Source organism: Triticum urartu, chromosome 6 (assembly GCF_003073215.2).
Source record: "Triticum urartu cultivar G1812 chromosome 6, Tu2.1, whole genome shotgun sequence".
Lineage (NCBI taxonomy): Eukaryota > Viridiplantae > Streptophyta > Magnoliopsida > Poales > Poaceae > Triticum > Triticum urartu.
In genome coordinates, this window is record NC_053027.1 from 216,279,077 (window position 1) to 216,300,526 (window position 21,450).

Here is a 21,450-nt window from a genome sequence, read left to right on the forward strand (position 1 = left end):
TAATTCTTCATCATCAGCTTCGTCTTCACTTGACGGTACTTGAAAAGCAACCTGCTTCTTGTGAGGACTTGGCCTTGTGCCTCGTCCAGCAGTGGCCTTTTTCTTCAACAAGGTTGGACCAGTTGAAGACTGAGGCAGAGCTGAGGAACTTGCACAAGCTCCTGAAGCAATAGAAATTCTTGTGTTCCTTTGGCAAGAGGCAAGATGCACAGGTGCCGAGGACTTTCCAGCAGTTGCTGAGGATTTTGCAACAGTGGGGGATGGATCTACTTTTGAAGATGTTGCATGAGGAATAGGCTGTGAGAGCTTTGAGGAGCTTGGCCGTGAGGGCATTGCAGCTAAGGAACTAGGTTTGTTAGCTGGTTTCTCTGGCATTGCCTTCTTGGGCTTTCTAGCAGACGCCTTAGCAGCGGCAACAGCAGAATCTTCATTGAATTTCTTCACTGCTTCTTTGGCCATTTTGGTCAACTTAGCTTGCTGCTTGGTCCACTCCTTGAGAAATTCCTCACCTCTTTTGATGCTAGAGGGGTCAGTAACTTGACCTGGCGCCAATGGAGATCTTGGGCATGGAGGGTGTACGGCGAATTTTTTCATGTACTTCGGAGTTACATATCTGTGTTGGGGAACGTAGCAGAATTTTAAAATTTTCTACGCATCACCAAGATCAATCTATGGAGACATCTAGCAACGAGAGGGAAAGGAGTGCATCTACATACCCTTGTAGATCGCAAGCGGAAGCGTTCAAGAGAACGGGGTTGATGGAGTCGTACTCGTCGTGATCCAAATCACCGATGACCGAGCGCCGAACGGACGACACCTCCGCGTTCAACACACGTACGATTGGGAGAGACGTCTCCTCCTTCTTGATCCAGCAAGGGAAGGAGAGGTTGATGGATATCCAGCAGCACGACGGCGTGGTGGTGGAAGTAGCGGGATACCGGCAGGGCTTCGCCAAGCGCAAGCGGGAAGGAAGAGGTGTCACGGGAGGGAGGGAGGCGCCAGGGACTTGGGTGCGGCTGCCCTCCCTCCCCTCCACTATATATAGGGGGCCTAGGGGGCGCCGGCCCCTACAGATCCCATCTAATGGGAGGGGGTGGCGGCCTAGGGGTGGCTTGGCCCCCAAGGCAGGTGGAGGCGCCCCCACCCCCTTAGGGTTTCCAACCCTAGGCGCAAGGGAGGCCCAAGGGGGGCGCACCAGCCCACCAGGGCTGGTTCCCTTCCCACTTCAGCCCATGGGGCCCTCCGGGATAGGTGGCCCCACCCGGTGGACCCCCGGGACCCTTCTGGTGGTCCCGGTACAATACTGGTGACCCCGAAACTTTCCCGGTGGCCGAAACTGGACTTTCTATATATAAATCTTTACCTCCGGACCATTCCGGAACTCCTCGTGACGTCCGGGATCTCATCAGGGACTCCGAACAACTTTCGGGTTACCGCATACTAATATCTCTACAACCCTAGCGCCACCGAACCTTAAGTGTGTAGACCCTACGGGTTCGGGAACCATGCAGACATGACCGAGACAACTTTCCGGCCAATAACCAACAGTAGGATCTGGATACTCATGTTGGCTCCCACATGTTCCATGATGATCTCATCGGATGAACCACGATGTCGAGGATTCAATCAATCCCGTATTCAATTCCCTTTGTCAATCGGTACATTACTTGCCCGAGATTCGATCGTCGGTATCCCAATACCTCGTTCAATCTCGTTACCGGCAAGTCACTTTACTCGTTCCATAACACATCATCCCGTGACCAACCCTTAGTCACATTGAGCTCATTACGATGATGTCTTACCGAGTGGGCCCAGAGATACCTCTCCGTCATGCGGAGTGACAAATCTCAGTCTCGAATCGTGCCAACCCAACAGACACTTTCGGAGATACCCGTAGTGCACCTTTGTAGTCACCCAGTTACGTTGTGACGTCTGGCACACCCAAAGTATTCCTACAGTATCCGGGAGTTGCACAATCTCATGTTCTAAGGAAAAGATACTTGACATTAGAAAAAGCTCTAGCAGACGAACTACACGATCTTGTGCTATGCTTAAGATTAGGTCTTGTCCATCACATCATTCTCCTAATGATGTGATCCCGTTATCAATGACATCTAATGTCCATAGTCAGCAAACCATGACTATCTGTTGATCAACAAGCTAGTCAACTAGAGGCTCACTAGGGACATGTTGTGGTCTATGTATTCACACATGTATTACGATTTCCGGATAACACAATTATAGCATGAACAATAGACAATTATCATGAACAAGGAAATATAATAATAACCATTTTATTATTGCCTCTAGGGCATATTTCAAACAATCTGTACTCCCTCCATTCTCTGGCCCATCTCCTCTCAATTTGCTGAATGCGCACCTTGCGCTGATTTTTGTTCTCCTTGCCATGAGTGGCTTCATCAGGAGTGCAGTATTCATCATATATGTCATCAGGGATTTCAAAAGCAGTATTCGCTTCTGGTCGCTTTCCTCCCTTCTGAGGTCTTTTGCCATCAGCCATTTTCTTCACTTAAGGATTTTTAAAAAATCGAGTTTTTTGACGAGGTATGCAATTTGTCTTCAAGGAACGCTGCAAATGAGTTAAGTTGATGAGAACCTAGAGATTCAGCAGCGGACATGTGTACTTGTGAACAGAGTAGGTGAGAATAATTTGGAGAGGTCATATGCGTTCTGAGAAGTTTTTCAAAAGAATCAAGTTCGAGGAATTTGACCAGGGGTGTCTTGAGGAATTTCACTAAGCGTTCTGGACTTAGGATCCAGAGTTGTGTAGATTGAAATACCACACGATTGAGGAATCTTGAGGAAAAATGTTGCTTAGAGAAACAAATCAAGAGTAGATGTGATACGTCTCCAACGTATCTACTTTTCCTAACGCTTTTCCTCTTGTTTTGGACTCTAATTTGCATGATTTGAATGAAACTAACCCCGGACTGACGCTGTTTTTAGCAGAACTACCATGGTGTTGTTTTTGTGCAGAAATAAAAGTTTTCGAAATGGAACAAAACTTTGCGAGGAATTTTTATATAATATATAAGAATTTTTGGAGCCAAGACGTACCAAAGAGGGGCACCTGGGTGGGTACAACCCACCAAGGCGCGGCCCCCTCTCCTGGCACGCCCATGTGGGTTGTCCCCACCTGGTGGCCCCGCAGACCCTGAAATCGACGCTAGAGAATCCTATTTTTCCAGAAAAAATCAAGGAGAAAGAATTATCGTGATCCACGAGACAGAGCCTCCGTCACCTCCTGTTCTTCATCGGGAAGCCAGATCTAGAGTCCGTTTGGGGCTCCGGAGAGGGGGGTCTTCGTTCTTCGTCATCACCAACCCTTCTCCATCGCCAATTTCATGATGCTCCCCACCGGGAGTGAGTAATTCCTTCATTGGCTCGCTGGTCGGTGAGGAGTTGGATGAGATTCATCATGTAATCGAGTTAGTTTTGTTAGGGCTTGATCCCTAGTATCCACTATGTTCTTAGATTGATGTTGCTATGACTTTGCCATGCTTAATGCTTGTCACTTTGGTCCCAGGTGCCATGATTTCAGATCTGAACCATTTATGTTATCACCATTATATCCATGTTCTAGATCCGATCTTGCAAGTTATAGTCACCTACTACGTGTTATGATCCGACAACCCCGGAGTGACAATAGTCGGGACCACTCCCGGTGATGACCGTAGTTTGAGGAGTTCATGTATTCACTATGTGTTAATGCTTTGTTTCGGTTCCTTATTAAAAGGAGGCCTTAATATCCCTTAGTTTCCAATATGGACCCTGCTACCATGGGAGGGTAGGACAAAAGATGTCATGCAAGTTCTTTCCATAAGCACGTATGACTATTTACGGAATACATGCCTACGTTATATTGACGAACTAGAGCTAGTATCGTATCGCCCTAGGTTATAACTGTCTCATGATGAATATCATCCAACAAGTCACCGATCCAATGCCTATGAATTTATCTTATATTGTTCTTCCTAAGTTAGTACTACTATCATCACTATTACACTTGGTACAAAATTACTGCTATCAATGTTACCGTTACTACTGCTGCTGCCATTACTATCAAAACTATCAAACTATTTTGCTACTGATCAACTTGTTGCAGATAATTAATCTCTAGGTGTGGTTGAATTGACAACTCAGCTGCTAATACCTTCAAATATTCTTTGGCTCCCCTTGTGTCGAATCTATAAATTTGGGTTGAATACTCTACCCTCGGAAACTGTTGCGATCCCCTATACTTGTGGGTTATCAAGACCTTTTTCTGGCACCGTTACCGGGAGCATAGCTATATTTGTTGAGTCACTTGGGATTATTATCATATTATCACTATGAAGAATCTGAAGGATGCTAAGACCAAGATATTCCCCTCAAAGACGAGGGGAGGTAAGGAACTGTCATCCAGTTCTGCTTTAGATTCACCTTCTATTATAAGTAAACTTGCAACACCACCACATGCTATTAATTCTGATATGTCGCAAGTTATTGATGATGCTACTTTTGCTATGGATAATTCTTATGATGATGCTAGTACCTTGCTTAATGATGATATGCCACTTGGTGACTTTCTTGATAAACAAATTGCTAGAGTTATACAACATGATGTTGCTGAATTTGATGATGAGCTTGAAACTGAAACTCCTGAAACACCTGCTAGAACTAGCCCTCCTAGATATGAATTGCCTAAGGTACTGAAAGGTTATGTTATGAGTGAGGAGACAACTAGAGATATTCTTGCTTGCAGAGGTAGAGATGATATAGAGAAATTATTACGCAAGTATAAAGAAAAATCTCTGGATGTTAGAATGAAATGTGATCCTAAGTTTGCTACTTCACCTATCTTTATTGATGATAAGGATTATGAATTCTCTGTCGACCCAGAGTTAATTACTTTGGTTGAATCTGGTCTTTTCCATGGTTATGAAACTGAAACTGTTGTGGCACATCTTACTAAGTTGAATGACACTGCCACCCTTTTTACTCATGATGAGAAAACTCCCTATTACTATATTCTCAAATTATTTCCGTCTCATTAAAGGGTGATGCTAAAGCTTGGTACAATACTCTTGCTCCTGGTAGTGTGTGTAGTCCCCAGGATATGATTTATTACTTCTCTACAAAATATTTTCCTGCTCATAAGAAACAAGCTGCCTTACAGGAAATATTTAACTTTGTTCAAATTAAAGAAGAGAGTCTCCCACAAGCTTGGAGGAGGCTTTGCCAGTTATATAATGCTTTGCTTAATTATCCTCTTAAGAAAAATAAAATACTTGATATCTTCTATAATGGACTAACCAATACTTCTAGGGACTTCCTAGATAGTTGTGCTGGTTGTGTTTTCAGGAAACGAACTGTTGGACAAGCTGAGGAACTATTGAATAACATATTGAAAAATTATGATGATTGGACTCTTCCTGAACCACCGCCTAAACCACTCCGAAAAAGAGGAATATATTATATATCAATCCTGAAGATATGCAAAAGGCAAAGAAATCTATGAAGAAAAAAGGTATTAAAACTAAGGATGTTAAAAATTTATCTTCTATTGAAGAAATACATAGGCTTAATACACCACCACATCCTAAGTGTTGAAAATAATAACCTTGAATAACCCGCTTCCCATATCAGCAGTTGCCTCCCGAGGAGGTGCCTCAGCGAACCGTTGCATCCCATGGACGCATCCGTTCTCCTTGTATATAAGTGTACATCCATGATGAATAAAGGACACTTGAATCATTTTGCCTTGTCTCTCGTTCTACTCGAAACACGGTATCAGTGGATAGTCTCTACCGATAGAGAGAAGAAGGCCATTCACGGCGGTTACGCAAAGAGAACCACCGAAGGATTGTCGTTCCCCTCTGCTTGCTCCTCGCTATGGGCGTCGGGATCCATGGCGCCGAGGCATCAGACAATGGCAGCAACGACGACACTCGTGCGCTCACTGCAGCCAGGCAGGGCGGAGAGATGTAGCGCACAAGAAGAGATTAGTCTAGAGATGCCATGCGATGGTGCTATTGCAAATAGCCATGGCGGTCTTCGACCCGATGAACTACACGAGAGGAAAATCAAGGGAACAAGGAATGAATCAGAGTCATACCTTGATCTCATTGCTACAATAACAAGGTGCCTCTTTCCGATTTAGTCATGCATATACTAATCACCATCAGGAATTGGTACTTTTGGCCCTGGCTAATGCGGCCTCTGGAACCGGCGGTGCCCGACCGGCTCTTTGCTGGTTCGGCCGCGCCAATGCTCGAGGATGTCGCCCTGGCACTCACGGCTCCGCCGCCGCCCGTGGAATGGTGCCTGCACCACGGCTGGGGTCCATGTCACCGTCCCGCGCTTGCGGCCGTCGTCATCGACCCAGGAGTGGCGGCGCCCACTTCACTTCACTGGAGGGCGTGCTCGACGAAGCCGAGGCTGCTCCACTGCCGTCTCCGACCCCTATGGTTGTTGAGGTGGACGGCGACGCCCTCACCTACATCTCCACACCGACAGGGGCCTCCACCTTTGTCTACGGCTCCGTCGTCCGCAGCTTCTCGAGTGCCACGGCTGATGACGCCACCGCGCCTCCGCGCCTGCCATCCCCGACTCCCACCATGCCTTCGCCTCGCCGCCGCCTTATGCCCTTCGTCTTCTCGGCATCAAGCTCCCCGTCGAGCAGCCGCGCCGCTCGCGCTGGGACATGGAGCCCGGTCGCCCTCGGACTCGCGAACGGCGCCTGCAACGACGTCGCGCCGGGCACCCTACTCCCTAGAGGATCCTTGGACGAGGACGAGCGCGGCGGGAGCGCCTCTCGCCGCCGGTGAACGTTGCTGCGGCGGCGTGCGTGGAGGTGGCGTTGGCCGGCCTTGTGCTCTCCGTCTGGTTCTATCTCATGAGAATCGGGGATCGAGCAGCCTGGGATTTGTTTCCTTCGTTGCTCTCCTTATCTTTTCAATTGACCAGATTGACTGCCTTATGTGGCCATGTGCATACAGCTGGAGATTTGGGCAACCAGCAGCTATTGCTATCTTTGCTTATTTGCTCTTTTCATTTAGCACATTAGCAGTCTAGTAGTGATTTTTTAGATAAAAGGCGAGAGCCCGACTTTATAGATAAAGCCACCAGGCAGAGTCACAACCATCACAAGGCATCACATAAGTTTAATATAAAACGGCTAAGAAGTAAGGGCACAAGGCATCCCGCCTATCATGGCGCGCATGCCAGCCAAACGAGCAGCCAAACCACTAAGAAACCGTCCTCCTGGAGCGCCGCAACAGAGAAGAAGCCGTAGATTTCATTTTGGATAGCATATCGTCGAACGCCTCTAGGTCCCCATCCTTAGTCAATGATCTCCACTGCTGCAAAAAGACATTGGCTTTAAATAAGCAACTCACAGGGTTAGCCGGGAAAATGTGTTCAATAGTGAACTTGTTTCTAGTAGTCCAAAGCGACCAACAAATCGCAGCCCAGCCCACCATGAAAACCCGCTTAGACTGGCCTGCTAGAGAATTAATACAACGCCGAAGATCCTCAAAATAGGATGGGTTCTAATTAACACGAAGCCAAAGTCTAATGCAACTCCAAATGAATTTAGCCAAAGAGCACTGGAAAAAGATATGCTCGGTATTCTCCAGGGCACCGCACAGTTGACAGCTGTCAGAACCCGGCCCGTTCCTCTTCTTAATCTGGTCAGCCGCAGGAAGTTTGCGACGAAGAGCTTGCCAAAGGAAGATTTTGATCTTAGGAGGGATGCTGGCAGACCGAATGTATTTAAACTTGTCAGTGCGCCCACCAGCGATAAGTTTCGAATACGCCGACTTAAGAAAAACGCCCCGAAGAGGAATGGGGCCAAATAACAGAGTCCTCTTCCTCCGAGAGCAGGGGGAAGCAGGCAGTAAGGCGTTGCCAATCTTCCAACTCCACAGGGGAAAGAGAACGCCGGAGATCTAAAACCCAACCCTGAGCCAAGAGCTCAGAGATAGAGATCTCGGGGTTAGCACAAAACAAAAACAAAATCGGGTGAGCCACCGCAAGCGTGGTGTCCCCAACCCACCAGTCTAACCAAAAACGAGTAGATTTACCGTTACGAACAACGAATTTCACAAGGGACCAGAAAATCGGTCTAATACTAACAAGCTGACGCCAAAATTGAGAGCCACCAGAAGAGGGAGCGAACATAGGGCTCGAGGAGGGGAAGTATTTAGTTTTGAGAAGGTTAAGCCAAGCAGGGCGATCATCAAGGAACATAATCTTCCACCACCATTTTAACAAAAGGCATTTATTCATGATTCTGGTATTAATGATGCCAAGGCCCCCATGTTCTTAGGTCTGCAAATGAGGTCCCATTTAACCATCCTATATTTACGTTTGTTATCGGAGGAATTCCAGTAAAAGGCACCCCTGTGCTTATCGAAGCCCGAGTGAGTCCCTTCGGACAGAAGATAAAAGCCCATTAGAAACATCGGGAGAGAGGAGAGGCAGGAGTTGGTAAGGGCAACCTTGCCCGCCTGAGAATTATAACGGCCTCGCCACGGCAAAACTCTATTGCCAAATTTAGTCATAGCCAGGGCAAAATCTTTGGCCAAAAGCTTAAGAGGGGAAATGGGTAATCCCAAATATTTGAGAGGAAAAGATCCGAGAGATTAGTTCAAAAGGTGGGCCAGCCTCTGCGCTTCCGAGATAGGTACCCCAGTCACAATGACCTCGCTCTTAGAGAAGTTGATTTTAAGGCCCGACAGAGCTTCAAAGCAGAGAAGAAGAAATTTCAGATTTGTGATGGAGTTATCATTAAGTTCAACCATAATGATGGTGTCATCCGCATACTGTAGGTGAGATAAGCCATTAGGAATAAGGTGGGGGCTAACAGGCGAGATGTGCCCAGCAGCCGCAGCACGTGACAAAATGTGAGATAAAGCATCAGCCACAAAATTAAAAGGCAAGGGAGACGCCGGATCTCCTTGTCTCAGGCCCCTGCCGTTCGCAAAGAAATTACTGGTCTGGCCATTGACAGCCACCGCCGTGTGGCCACCAGTGACAAGTTGCATCAGGCGGTGAACCACCGAACCATCGAAGCCCTTGGCCAACAAAACTTGGCAAAGAAAACTCCAGCTCACCGAGTCATACGCCTTTTCAAAATCAAGCTTAAGGACCACAGCCTTGGTGTTCTTACAACGAAGGTCATGAATTATCTCATGTAAGCAAAGCACCCCGTCCAAAATGAATCTCCCCTTAATGAACGCAGATTGGAAAGGGCTAATGACCCGATGGGCGATTGGGGAAACCCTAGTAGCCATTCCCTTGGCAGGGATCTTAGCAAAATTGTTAATCAAAGCAATGGGCCTAAATTGGGAGATCAAGTCAGCGCCTTTGACTTTAGGAATGAGGGTGAGAATTGCGTAGTTAAGTCTCGAGATGTCAACAGTCCCCAACCAAAAGCCTTGAGCTATAGCCATAATTAGGCCTTTTAGCTGAGGCCAGAATTGCCGAAAAAAAGGAATGGAAAAACCGTCAAGCCCTGAAGCCGCATTTGAGTTGGCAGAACGGATCGTCTCGAAAATTTCCTCTTCCGTGGGTGGGATCAGCAAACTGTCATTATCAGCATTCGAAAGCTGATCCAGAGGAGACCAAAAGGACGAGGCCAGCTTAAAGCCTAACTTAGGTTTAGCCGCTAGAAGGTTAGAGAAAAAATAAACCACATGACGCATAATCACCGAAGGGTCAGAAACCCTGACGCCGTCTATCATAAGCTATCAATAATGCGTCTCCGACGTCTACCGTTAGCAATAGAAAAGAAGTAGGACGTGGGCGAGTCACCCTTTAAGGTCCAGTTGATAGTACCATGATGTTTCCAGTACACTTCCTCTTGCCTATGAATGCCCAGCAGCGCCTCTTCTAAACCATACCGGGTTTGCCATTCATTCGAGGACAGCCCAGAGCTATCGGCGCGTTCGTCTAGAACTCCAATTTGAGCCACCAACCTAGCTTTGTCACGCCTTGACTCAGCGTAGTGGTTTTTAGACCAGCCTCTAAGGAATCTACGAAGGGAATAAGAGCATTGATGCCAGTCATCCATCGGGCCAAAAGAACGGCGAGTAGAAGAAAGGAAAGTCAGAATCTTTTGTGCCACCAACTCATTGAAACCCTCCACTTGTAGCCATGAAGCATCAAACTGAAACCTCGGGATACCCACTGGGCACGTACCATCATCTAGAATCAAGGGGGTGTGGTCAGAGACAACACAGGCAAGGGATCTAAGACTGACATGGGGGAATAAAGAATCCCACATAGAACAAACAAAAACCCTATCAAGAACAGAACGGATGGGGGAGTTTGATGGTTAGACCAAGTGAAACGGGCTCGAACCCTAGGAATCTCACGAATAGCCATGTCCCTAATGAAAGCATTGAAAGCATTAGCCAGAGGCCAAGAAAAGTTAGGCGAGCTCTTGTTAGTAGGGAAATGGAGCATGCTAAAATCACCCCCGATCAAGAGGGGTAGCTGGCATGATTCAATTTTAATACTAAGCTCGTCCAAAAAGGCATAGGACATCGCGTGGTCAACCGGACCATATACCACCATGATTTCCAGCAAGGAATTAAGAGATCGAAGAGAAACCACCGTGCTAGCCCAAAAAATGCCATGGTCAAAAGCCACAAAATCGAAAGATCTTTTTTGGAACCAAGCAGAAAACCACCCGAATGACCAGCCGAGGCCACAAAATTCCAATGAAATCTTTCTATCCCAGCAATGGCCGATAATTCGCTCGAGGAAAAGGAAGATTTGATAGTCTCAACAAGGCCAATAAATTCTACGTTTTCAGACCGAACCAAGTCTTTAAGTTGGTCCCTGCGCCCCCTAGCGCCGAAACCTCTAATGTTCCAGAATAAGGCCTTCATCTAAAAGACATGTTTTTAATACGGAGACTCAACCTGCTCGGCACCATGCAGGATTTTGCACGCTTCCCTGCCCCACGTTTAGAAACCACCGGGGGAGCTTGACACCTGTCATCTCCCCCCTCGTCCCCACCAGCCACAACCAGTGGGGCGCCCAAACCCACCCCAGCCTCCTTGGCTTTCGCAATATCAGCCTGGGCTATTTAATTTGCCCTAATAATACCAAGAATAGACGAGGGGGATCCCAGGCTAGAGTCTAAGCAAATACCCACATCATCTAAAATTTTGAGCAAGTGATCATCAGCTTGTGAAGGAAGAACTAAACACACAGGAGAGGAAACCGTGGGGAGGGAGGGGGAGGGGGCTGGGAACGAACCTGAAGGGGGCAGATCCCGAGCCGCAGCACGCCGAGCAGCCCGATCGGCCACCCGCTCACCGCTGTTGGAGACACGGCCGCTCTTGCGGGCCGTGGACGCAGGCGAGCGCACATGCACAGGGCGAGCACGACTGGGGGAAGCAGCGGCAGAGGACGGGCCCGAGGCCGAACCCAGATCAGCATCAAGCCTTCGGCAGAGCCCAGCCGCGGACTGCCTAGAGTCACCAGAAGCATGACTCTTGGCAAAGTATTTCTTGACAGAGGATTTCTTCTTCTTATTGGACACAGCGGGGCCAGCCGGGGGAAGATCTTCAATGCCAGACAAGGAGGGAGAAGCGGGACGGGCAGGGAGATTGGAGCACACCACCGAGAAAGGCGTGCCCTTAGCCCCACCCGAGGCCGCATCCCCTTCGCCCAAGCCAGGCGCCGAGTCCTGGGCCCCCTGCCAGCAGGCGCATTCTCCTTTAGCATATCCTGATCTTCGGGAGAAAGCCCATCCCACTCCGACTGGGTGAAACGAGGATCGGTCCCATGCATGGAGTCGTCGGGGCATCCATCCCCGTCTTTGCTCTTGTCGCCATTGCCAGAGGCCGGGGCGGGGGAGGAGGAGGAGGCGACACCGGACCCGAGGCCCCCTCCACCCGCACCCAGAGCCGAAAGCCACCAGTCGCAGGGAAGACATCAATGGCGCCACGGATGCACAGTGGGTCAACACACGAGACCCGAAGCCGGGCCGGCCCCAGGATGGCCAGAGAGTCTTGGTCCACTTCAATAGGTTTCCTGATGAGAACCCCAAAAGCCATGAGGAACGCCGTGGTGTGCATGTTAAGAGGGACATCTTCAACCAGTACCCACACATCAGACAGAGAAGAAATCGCCTTGGACCCGTTGGAAGCAGCTTTGACCGAGACCACAAGTTGATTCAGAGGCAGCGTGAAGCTAGTGCAAGAGGAGATCATACGAAGGCTCCCTTTGGAAGGAAAAGTCACAGCAAAATCAAACTCAGAAAGTTAGCGAATTTGCCAATCCCAACCACCCTCATCCCATAACTGAAGTTCGTCAAGAAGGGTCTGGGAAGAAATGCGCTTAGCCTGGACGGAGATAATGCCAACATTGGAAAGTGACGGAATAGGGGCTGCCTCCGGGATCCCCCTATCTAAAGCAAAGAAAGAACACCCAGGGAGGTCGGTGCCATAATGAACAAAAGTGGGAGGCTTGACATGATTCTGACAGTCGACCGTGAGGTGACCGTCTTCTCTGCAAATGAGGCAAAAGGGAGGGTTTTCACACCGAGATTGGAAATGGCCGGGGCGGTGACACGCGAAACAGGTGAGGATGGGGTTGGAGACTTGGGATTGGGGAGGGATGCGACCAGAGCCACGAGGAGGAGGAAGGATACTGTCACCAAGCGAAACAGGCCCAGATCCAGAGCCCCGCCCGGCAGCAGGACCAACAGGGCGGCGGACCGGGACCCCCGACGCGCCTCGGGGGAAGAAGCGGCACGAACCACCCCCAGCTACCACCGGAGCCCGCAACGGAGCGCCGCCCCGGGGAGCAGCACCCAGCGGAGGAGACGCCTGGGTTGGCCCCGACGAGCCCGCCCGACTGGCCGCCGCCGCCAACTCCTAGGGATCGACCGCAGCCATAGGAGCACCAGACATGGGAGGGGGGAGGCACCGACGGGCCCGACCTAGAGGCGCGGGGAGACACGCCAGTCGACGCCGCCGCCGACCCCGCCTCCGGGGCGAGAGAGGCCTGAAGCTTCGCACGAAGAGCCACCTCGTACTCCAGATCCGCGGCCACCTCTCCGGAGCCATCACGCCCCCGCTTCTGCCCGGAGACCGCCTCACTGGAGGATGCACGGGAGCGATCCATCGCAGCCACCGCCGCAAAGGAGAGGGAGAGGGGAGGGGGAGGAGTAGATCTGGCGAAGCGCTGAATGGGTAGACAGTGTCGAGACAGATCTGAGGAGGAGGTAGGAAACCCTAGAAATGGGGGAACCGCACCCCTCCGCACCCATAAGTACCCTGACCGAGCCAGGCCCGGCTCGATAGAAGGCCTCACTAGAGGGGTGGGCTGGACCTGGGCCACCCGCGGCCCAGAAACCAGAGAAGGAAGGGGGAAATCAGACAAGGACACCAAGGCCAACACCGAGACAGGCGCATCAGGCCCAGCAACACCCAGCGGGGCCCGCACCACAGGCGGGGGGACCAGCGCCGCCCCCGATCCCAGATCTAGGGTTGGCACCAGCGCTGACGCCGCCGGAGCGACGGAGACCGCATCGGAGGGCGAGAAAGCAAGGGGACCCACCGGAGAGCAAGACACCGATGGCGGCGCAGCCCCATCCACCCCAACAGACACCAACAGAACTGCAACAGGGGACCAGCACGACGCACGTCGGCGACCACGCGAAACGCGGCGCCACCCATCCACATCCACGGCAGGTCCGACGGGCCGCCCCCGCCCCCCGGGCGCGAACTTACGCCGGCGACCCGCCGGCGCAGCCACAAGGGAACAGCACACCGAACTGGGCGGGTAGGAGGAGAAGGAGCCTCAGAATCCGACCCGGAGCCATCGGAATCAAGCGCCCAGAACTTATTGGCCCGGAGAGGGGCGATGCGGCCAGAGCGAGAAGGGAAGGTCAGAGAGCAGAGGGGAGCGGCACGCGACGCCGGAGCGGAGCCCAGAGGAGTCCGCGGAGGGGAGGGAGGGGGAGGGGTCGCAAGGGGCAGGGACGCCGCCGGGGCGGAGCCAGAAGCAGGTGTCGCCACGAGGGGGAGGGGGAGGGGGGAAAGGAGAGCCATCAATGCCAGATGCTAGCAGTGATTTCATTCCTGTTTTAGACCTGCTAAATTCAGTGCATATATTTCAGTACTATTTTTCTGTCGAGTACCAGGACGTGCTCCAGATCTTAGTTGATGTAATATATTTCCACATTTATCACGTGTTGAGAATAATTACATCTATTATTTGCAATTGAGATTTTTCTTTTATCTCTTGCGAAGATAAATTTAGTACCTATACAGTACTGATTTGCGACTGAGAATTTTCTACTCTTGCAAAACAATCACATTGCGATTGAGATTAATTTTCTCTCGCAAAATATTAATTTTCTGTTGAGTACCATATGTATTCCAGAATCTATCTAAGATGTAATATATTTCCATGTTCTAGATGTTGAAATTATACATCCACAATTTGCAATTGAGATTTATTTTAATTTCTTGCAAATACAAATCAATTCATCTTGAGCCTTTTGGCTTAATACGAGTAAGAATTGATATGCAAAATTCTTAGTGATTTCTTCAAATTGATGTGTTGAGATCACAAGGTAGTCATATAGATCTACTGCCTTCGCAGATTATCAATGACTACTGTTAAAGCCTATATTTTGTCATTTTGACATTATAATTGCTTTACAAAGTGCTCTCCCACACATTTTACTAAGTCATGACATAAGGCATTACGAATGAGTATCTACTGATTTCATCAGATTATACTCTCTAGTGCTGCGAGATCTACTCCATTTTGGATATTATCTTCAAGGAGTCATATTTAGCAATTTGAGATTCACACTAATGGTTCCAAGATAACTTCTTGAAATACCCATTGATTTTGCTCAGTTCATAACAACATCAACCATGATGGTCTTTAATTTACTGGTTGTAAATTAAATATCTCTGGTTTACCCATAAAGGTAACATATGGCTATAGAGTTTGAGGCATTCGCCCTCAATGGCCACCACTGCCCTATCTGGGTGATGACCCACAACTATAGGGGATCTATCGTATTCCTTTCAATAAGTAAGAGTGTCGAACCCAACGAGGAGCAGAAGGAAATGATAAGTGGTTTTCAGCAAGGTATTCTCTGCAAGTACTGAAATAAGTGGTAACAGATAGTTTTGTGATAGGATAAATTGTAACGAGCAACAAGTAACAAAAGTAAATAAAGTGCAGCAAGGTGGCCCAATCCTTTTGTAGCAAAGGACAAGCCGGAACAAACTCTTATAATAGGAAAAGCGCTCCCGAGGACACATGGGAATATCGTCAAGCTAGTTTTCATCACGTTCGTATGATTCGCGTTTGATACTTTGATAATCTGATATGTGGGTGGACCGGTGCTTGGGTACTGTTCTTACTTGAACAAGCATCCCACTTATGATTAACCTCTATTGCAAGCATCCGCAACTACAACAAAAGTATTAAGGTAAACCTAACCATAGCATGAAACATATGGATCCAAATCAGCCCCTTACGAAGCAACGCATAAACTAGGGTTTAAGCTTCTGTCACTCTAGCAACCCATCATCTACTTATTACTTCCCAATGCCTTCCTCTAGGCCCAAATAATGGTGAAGTGTTATGTAGTCGACGTTCACATAACACCACTAGAGGCTAGACAACATACATCTTATCAAAATATGAAACGAATACCAAATTCACATGACTACTCATAGAAAGACTTCTCCCTTGTCCTCAAGAACGAACGTAATTACTCATAAAGCATATTCATGTTCATAATCAGAGGGGTAATAATATGCATATATGATCTGAACATATGATCTTCCACCAATTATACCAACTAGCATCAACTACAAGGAGTAATCAACACTACTAGCAACCTACTAGCACCAATCCCGGACTTTGAGACAAGAATTGGATACAAGAGATGAACTAGGGTTTGGAGATGAGATGGTGCTGGTGAAGATGTTGATGGAGATTGCCCTCTCCCGATGAGAGGAGCATTGGTGATGACGATGGTGATGATTTCCCCCCTCCGGGAAGGAAGTATCCCCGGCAGAACAGCTCTGCCGGAGCTCTAGATTGGATCCGCCAAGGTTCCGCCTAGTGGCGGCGGAGTCTCGTCCCTAAAAGTTCCTCCCTCTTTTTTTCTCATCGAAATACCTCATATAGGAGAAGATGGGCATCGAAGAGCCACCAGAGGGCCCACGAGATAGGGGGGCGCGCCCTATGGGGGGGCGCCCCCCCCACCCTCGTGAGCAGGGTGTGGGCCCCCTGGCCTTCATCTTTGGCGTGGATTTTTCTTTATTTCTTTTAAGACGTTCCGTGGAGTTTCAGGACTTTTGGAGTTGCGTAGAATAGGTCTCTAATATTTGCTCCTTTTCCAGACCAGAATTCCAGCTGTCGGCATTCTCCCTCTTTATGTAAACCTTGCAAAATAAGAGAGAATAGCCATAAGTATTGTGACATAAAGTGAAATAACAGTCCATAATGCAATAAATATCGATATAAAAGCATGATGCAAAATGGACGTATCAACTCCCCCAAGCTTAGACCTCGCTTGTCCTCAAGCGAAAAGCCGATAACAATAAATATGTCCTCATGTTTAGAGGTAGAGGCGTCGATAAAAATAAAATACGGACATGAAGGCATCATGATTATTCTTATAACAGCAACATATATAGGTTTTGTCATATGATTACGTATGTTCAAGTGATGATCTATTCACAATGCAAAAGTATAAATCATAAACCTTATTGGACTCTGACAAACTATAATCTCAGTGATTGAAGCAATTGCAATTTATCATAACATCGAAAAGAGTCTATGTCAGAGCTGAAAAGCAAGTCCACATACTCAACTATCATTTAGTCCTCCATAATTGCTAACACTCACGCGATACTTGTGGTTACAGAGTTTTAATCGGACACAGAGAAAGATAGGGGCTTATATTTTTGCCCCACAACCTTTTACCTCAAGGGTAATGTCAACAATAATGGTTCATGCTCCCCTACATCCAATTAGATATATATATCATGTTCTTTCCAACATGCTGAGCTTGCCAAAGGATAAAATGAAAAAGAAAAGGTGAAGATCACCATTACTCTTGCATAAGGTAGAAGATAATAATAAAGGATAGGCCCTTCGCAGAGGGAAGCAGAGGTTGCCATGCGCTTTTATGTTTGGAGGTATAAAATCTCAATGCGAAAGAACGTCACTTTATATTCCCCCTTGTGATATGAACCTTTATTATGCAGTCTGTCGCTTTTATTACTTCCACATCACAAGATCGTATAAAGCTTATTTCTCCCACACCAATCAATCATACATATTTAGAGTAATTTTTATTGCTTTGCACCGATGACAACTTACTTGAAGGATCTTACTCAATCCATAGGTAGATATGGTGGACTCTCATGGCAAAACTGGTTTAGGGATATTTGGAAACACAAGTAGCATTTCTACTTGGTGCTGAGAATTTGGCTAGCATGAGGGGGAAAGGCAAGCTCAACAAGTTAGAGGAACCATGACAACATACTTTATCTCAGATATAAGAAAGACATAACTCATTACGTTGTCTTCCTTGTCCAACATCAACTCTTTAGCATGTCATATTTTAATGAGTGCTCCCAATCATAAAAGATGTCAATGATAATATATCTATATGTGAACCCTCTCTTTCCTTATTACTTCCTATTAATTGCAACAATGACCAAAGCTATGTCTGCCAACTCCCAACAACTTTTAATCATCATACTCTTTCTATGTGAAGTCATTACTCTCAATAAGATCAATATGAACTTTTTGTTTCTTTTATTCTTTTCTTCTTTCTTTTATTCACCCAAGATCATGGCAAAATAATCAAGCCCTTGACTGAACACTAATCTTTATTATATATAACTCACGGACTCGATTACATAGAGGGATCATAAAGCAAAACTCAAAACTAGATCATGCCATAAACTTTATTCTACTAGATCAAGATACTACTAATAGGATCGAACTAAGAAAATGGTAAAGATAGGAGTTGTGATGGTGATATGATACCGGGGCACCTCCCCCAAGCTTGGCAGTTGCCAAGGGGAGTGCCCATACCCAGATACTCAATTCTTCTTTGTTGGAGGAGACGGTGGAGGTGTTGTTGATTTAGTTGATGGCTTAGGCTCCTCCCTTAATTTGCGCTTGAGGACGGCATTTTGATCCCTCAGATCATCAATTTCCCAGTCCAGGGTTAATATCTTTTTGCATAGGTCCTGCTTATTTTCCTGCAAGAGACGAAAAGGGATAAACTCGAACTTGGGTTTCTTTACTTTATCAGGGAGACTTGACTTTTTGAACTCCACGTGCATGTCCCCAAGTTGAGGTAATGGTGCTTCATCTTCATCTGAGCTCGTCTCCTCCTTCCCCTTGGGTTCATAGTCCTCTTCTTCCTCCGTGGTCCATCCATCATGTTCCACATCTCCATAGACCTTTGGATTTGCTAAGTAATCATCCACATAGATTTCTCCTTCCGAATCCTGGGAAAACATGTTGATTTAATCTGCAACGGGACAGCTCGAAACAAAAACAGAGGATAATTGCGTGATACGGGAGTCAAAACCTTCGGGAGAATATATAATGAATTTTTACCAACCAAAATACGTATCGTGCAAGAAAACAGAGTCCGGAAAGCACATGAGGCGCTCATGAGGTAGGGGGGCGCGCCCAGGGGGGTAGGGCGCGCCCACCACCCTCGTGGGGCCCTCGTGTCCTTCCCGGATTGCTACTTATTTTTCTATTTTTCTAAATATTCCAAAATGGAGAAATATTGCCTTAAAATTGTTTTGGAGTCGGTTTACTTACCGTACCACATACCTATTCCTTTCGGAGTCTGAAACGTTCCGGAAAGTGTCCCTTATGTATTCCTCCGGGGTTATGGTTTCAATAATATTGGTTTCAACATTTATGGGATTACCTGAGATATAATATTTAATTCTTTGACCGTTTACCACCTTTGGATTTGTGCCCTCGAAGTTGTTAATTTTTATGGCACCGGAACGATAGACCTCTTCGATGACGTAGGGGCCTTCCCATTTAGAGAGAAGTTTTCCTGCATAAAATCTTAAACGAGAGTTGTATAGCAATACATAATCACCTACATTAAACTCACGCTTTTGTATCCTTTTGTCATGTCATCTTTTAACTTTTTCTTTAAACAACTTGGCATTTTCATAAGCTTGGGTTCTCCATTCATCAAGTGAGCTAATATCAAATAACCTCTTCTCACCAGCAAGTTTAAAATCATAGTTGAGTTCTTTAATAGCCCAATATGCCTTATGTTCTAGTTCGAGAGGTAAGTGACATGCTTTTCCATAGACCATTTTATACGGGGACATACCCATAGGATCTTTGTATGCAGTTCTATAAGCCCATAATGCATCGTCAAGTTTCTTAGACCAATTCTTTCTAGACCTATTAACAGTCTTTTGCAAAATTAATTTGAGCTCTCTATTGCTCAACTCTACTTGACCACTAGACTGTGGGTGATAAGGGGATGCAATTCTATGATTAACATCATATTTAGCAAGCATTTTATGGAAAGCACCATGAATAAAGTGTGAACCACCATCAGTCATTAAATATCTAGGGACTCCAAACCTCAGGAAAATAACTTCTTTAAGCATTTTAATAGAAGTGTTATGATCAGCACTACTAGTTGGAATAGCTTCTACCCACTTAGTAACGTAATCAACAGCAACTAAAATATGTGTGTATCCATTAGAGGCAGGAAAAGGTCCCATATAATCAAAGCCCCAAACATCAAACGGTTCAATAACACATGAATAATTCATAGGCATTTCTTGACGTCTACTAATATTACCAATTCTTTGACATTCATCACAAGACAAGACAAACTTACGGGCATCCTTGAAGAGAGTAGGCCAATAAAACCAGATTGCAATACCTTATGTGCAGTTCTATCTCCAGCGTGGTGTCTTCCATAAGACTCGGAATGACACTTGCGTAGGATCTGTTCCTATTCATGCTCAGGTACACAACGCCTAATAACACCATCTACTCCTTCTTTATAAAGATGTGGGTCATCCCAAAAGTAATGTCTCAAATCATAGAAGAACCTTTTCTTTTGTTGGTATGTGAAGCTAGGTGGTATAAACTTAGCAACAATATAATTAGCATAATCAGCATACCATGGAGTACTACGAGAAGTACTTATAACATTTAATTGCTCATCAGGAAAGTCATCATTAATAGGTAGTGGGTCATCAAGAATATTTTCTAACCTAGACAAGTTGTCTGCAACGGGGTTCTCAGCTCCCTTTCTATCAACAATATGCAAATCAAATTCTTGTAGCAAGAGAACCCATCTAATAAGTCTAGGTTTAGCATCTTTCTTTTCCATAAGATATTTAATAGCAGCATGATCTGTTTGAATAGTTACTTTAGAATCAACAATATAAGATCTGAACTTATCACAAGCAAATACAACTGCTAAAAGTTCTTTTTCAGTAGTAGCATAATTTCTTTGAGCATTGTCTAGAGTCTTACTAGCATAATGAATAACATTTAATTTCTTATCGACTCTTTGCCCTAGAACAGCACCTACACCATAATCACTAGCATCACACATAATTTCAAAGGGTAAATTGCAATTAGGTGGCTGAACAATAGGTGCAGAGACTAATGCTTTCTTAAGTATTTCAAATGCTTCTACACAATCATCATCAAAGACAAATGGTATATCTTTTTGCAATAAATTAGTTAGAGGCCGAGAAATTTTTGAGAAGTCCTTAATGAACCTCCTATAAAACCCGGCATGACCAAGGAAACTTCTTATACCTTTGATGTCCTTGGGACATGGCATCTTTTCAATAGCATCAACCTTGGCTTTATCAACTTCAATACCTCTTTCAGAAACCTTGTGCCCCAAAACAATACCTTCATTAACCATAAAGTGGCACTTTTCCCAATTCAAGACAAGATTAGTTTCTTCACATCTCTGCAAAACTCGATCAAGATTGCTCAAGCAATCGTCAAAAGAGGAACCATAGACAGAAAAGTCGTCCATGAAAACCTCACAAATCTTTTCACAAAAGTCAGAGAATATAGCCATCATGCATCTTTGAAAGGTAGCAGGTGCATTACATAAACCAAAAGGCATACGTCTATAAGCAAAAGTACCAAAAGGGCATGTAAAAGTAGTCTTTGATTGATCTTTAGCCGACACAGGTATTTGAGAGAAACCAGAATAACCATCTAGAAAGCAATAGTGTGTGTGTTTGCATAATCTTTCTAGCATTTGATCAATAAAAGGTAAGGGGTAATGATCTTTCGAGGTAGCTTTATTTAATTTACAAAAATCAATTACCATCCTATAACTTGTGATAATTTTTTGTGGAATCAATTCATCTTTATCATTAGTAACAATAGTAATAC

The 21,450-nt window shown here is 46.3% G+C and overlaps 1 long non-coding RNA gene across 1 annotated transcript; it reads right to left on the minus strand.

Moving 5' to 3' along the window:
• Positions 1-5,436: 5,436 nt before the first annotated feature.
• On the minus strand, positions 5,437-7,042 carry LOC125512531. Its single transcript, XR_007285406.1, has 2 exons — positions 6,119-7,042; positions 5,437-5,962 (listed from the first exon to the last, which is right to left on the minus strand). It is a non-coding gene; the product is annotated as an uncharacterized LOC125512531 (long non-coding RNA).
• Between the last annotated feature and the right edge of the window lie 14,408 nt (positions 7,043-21,450).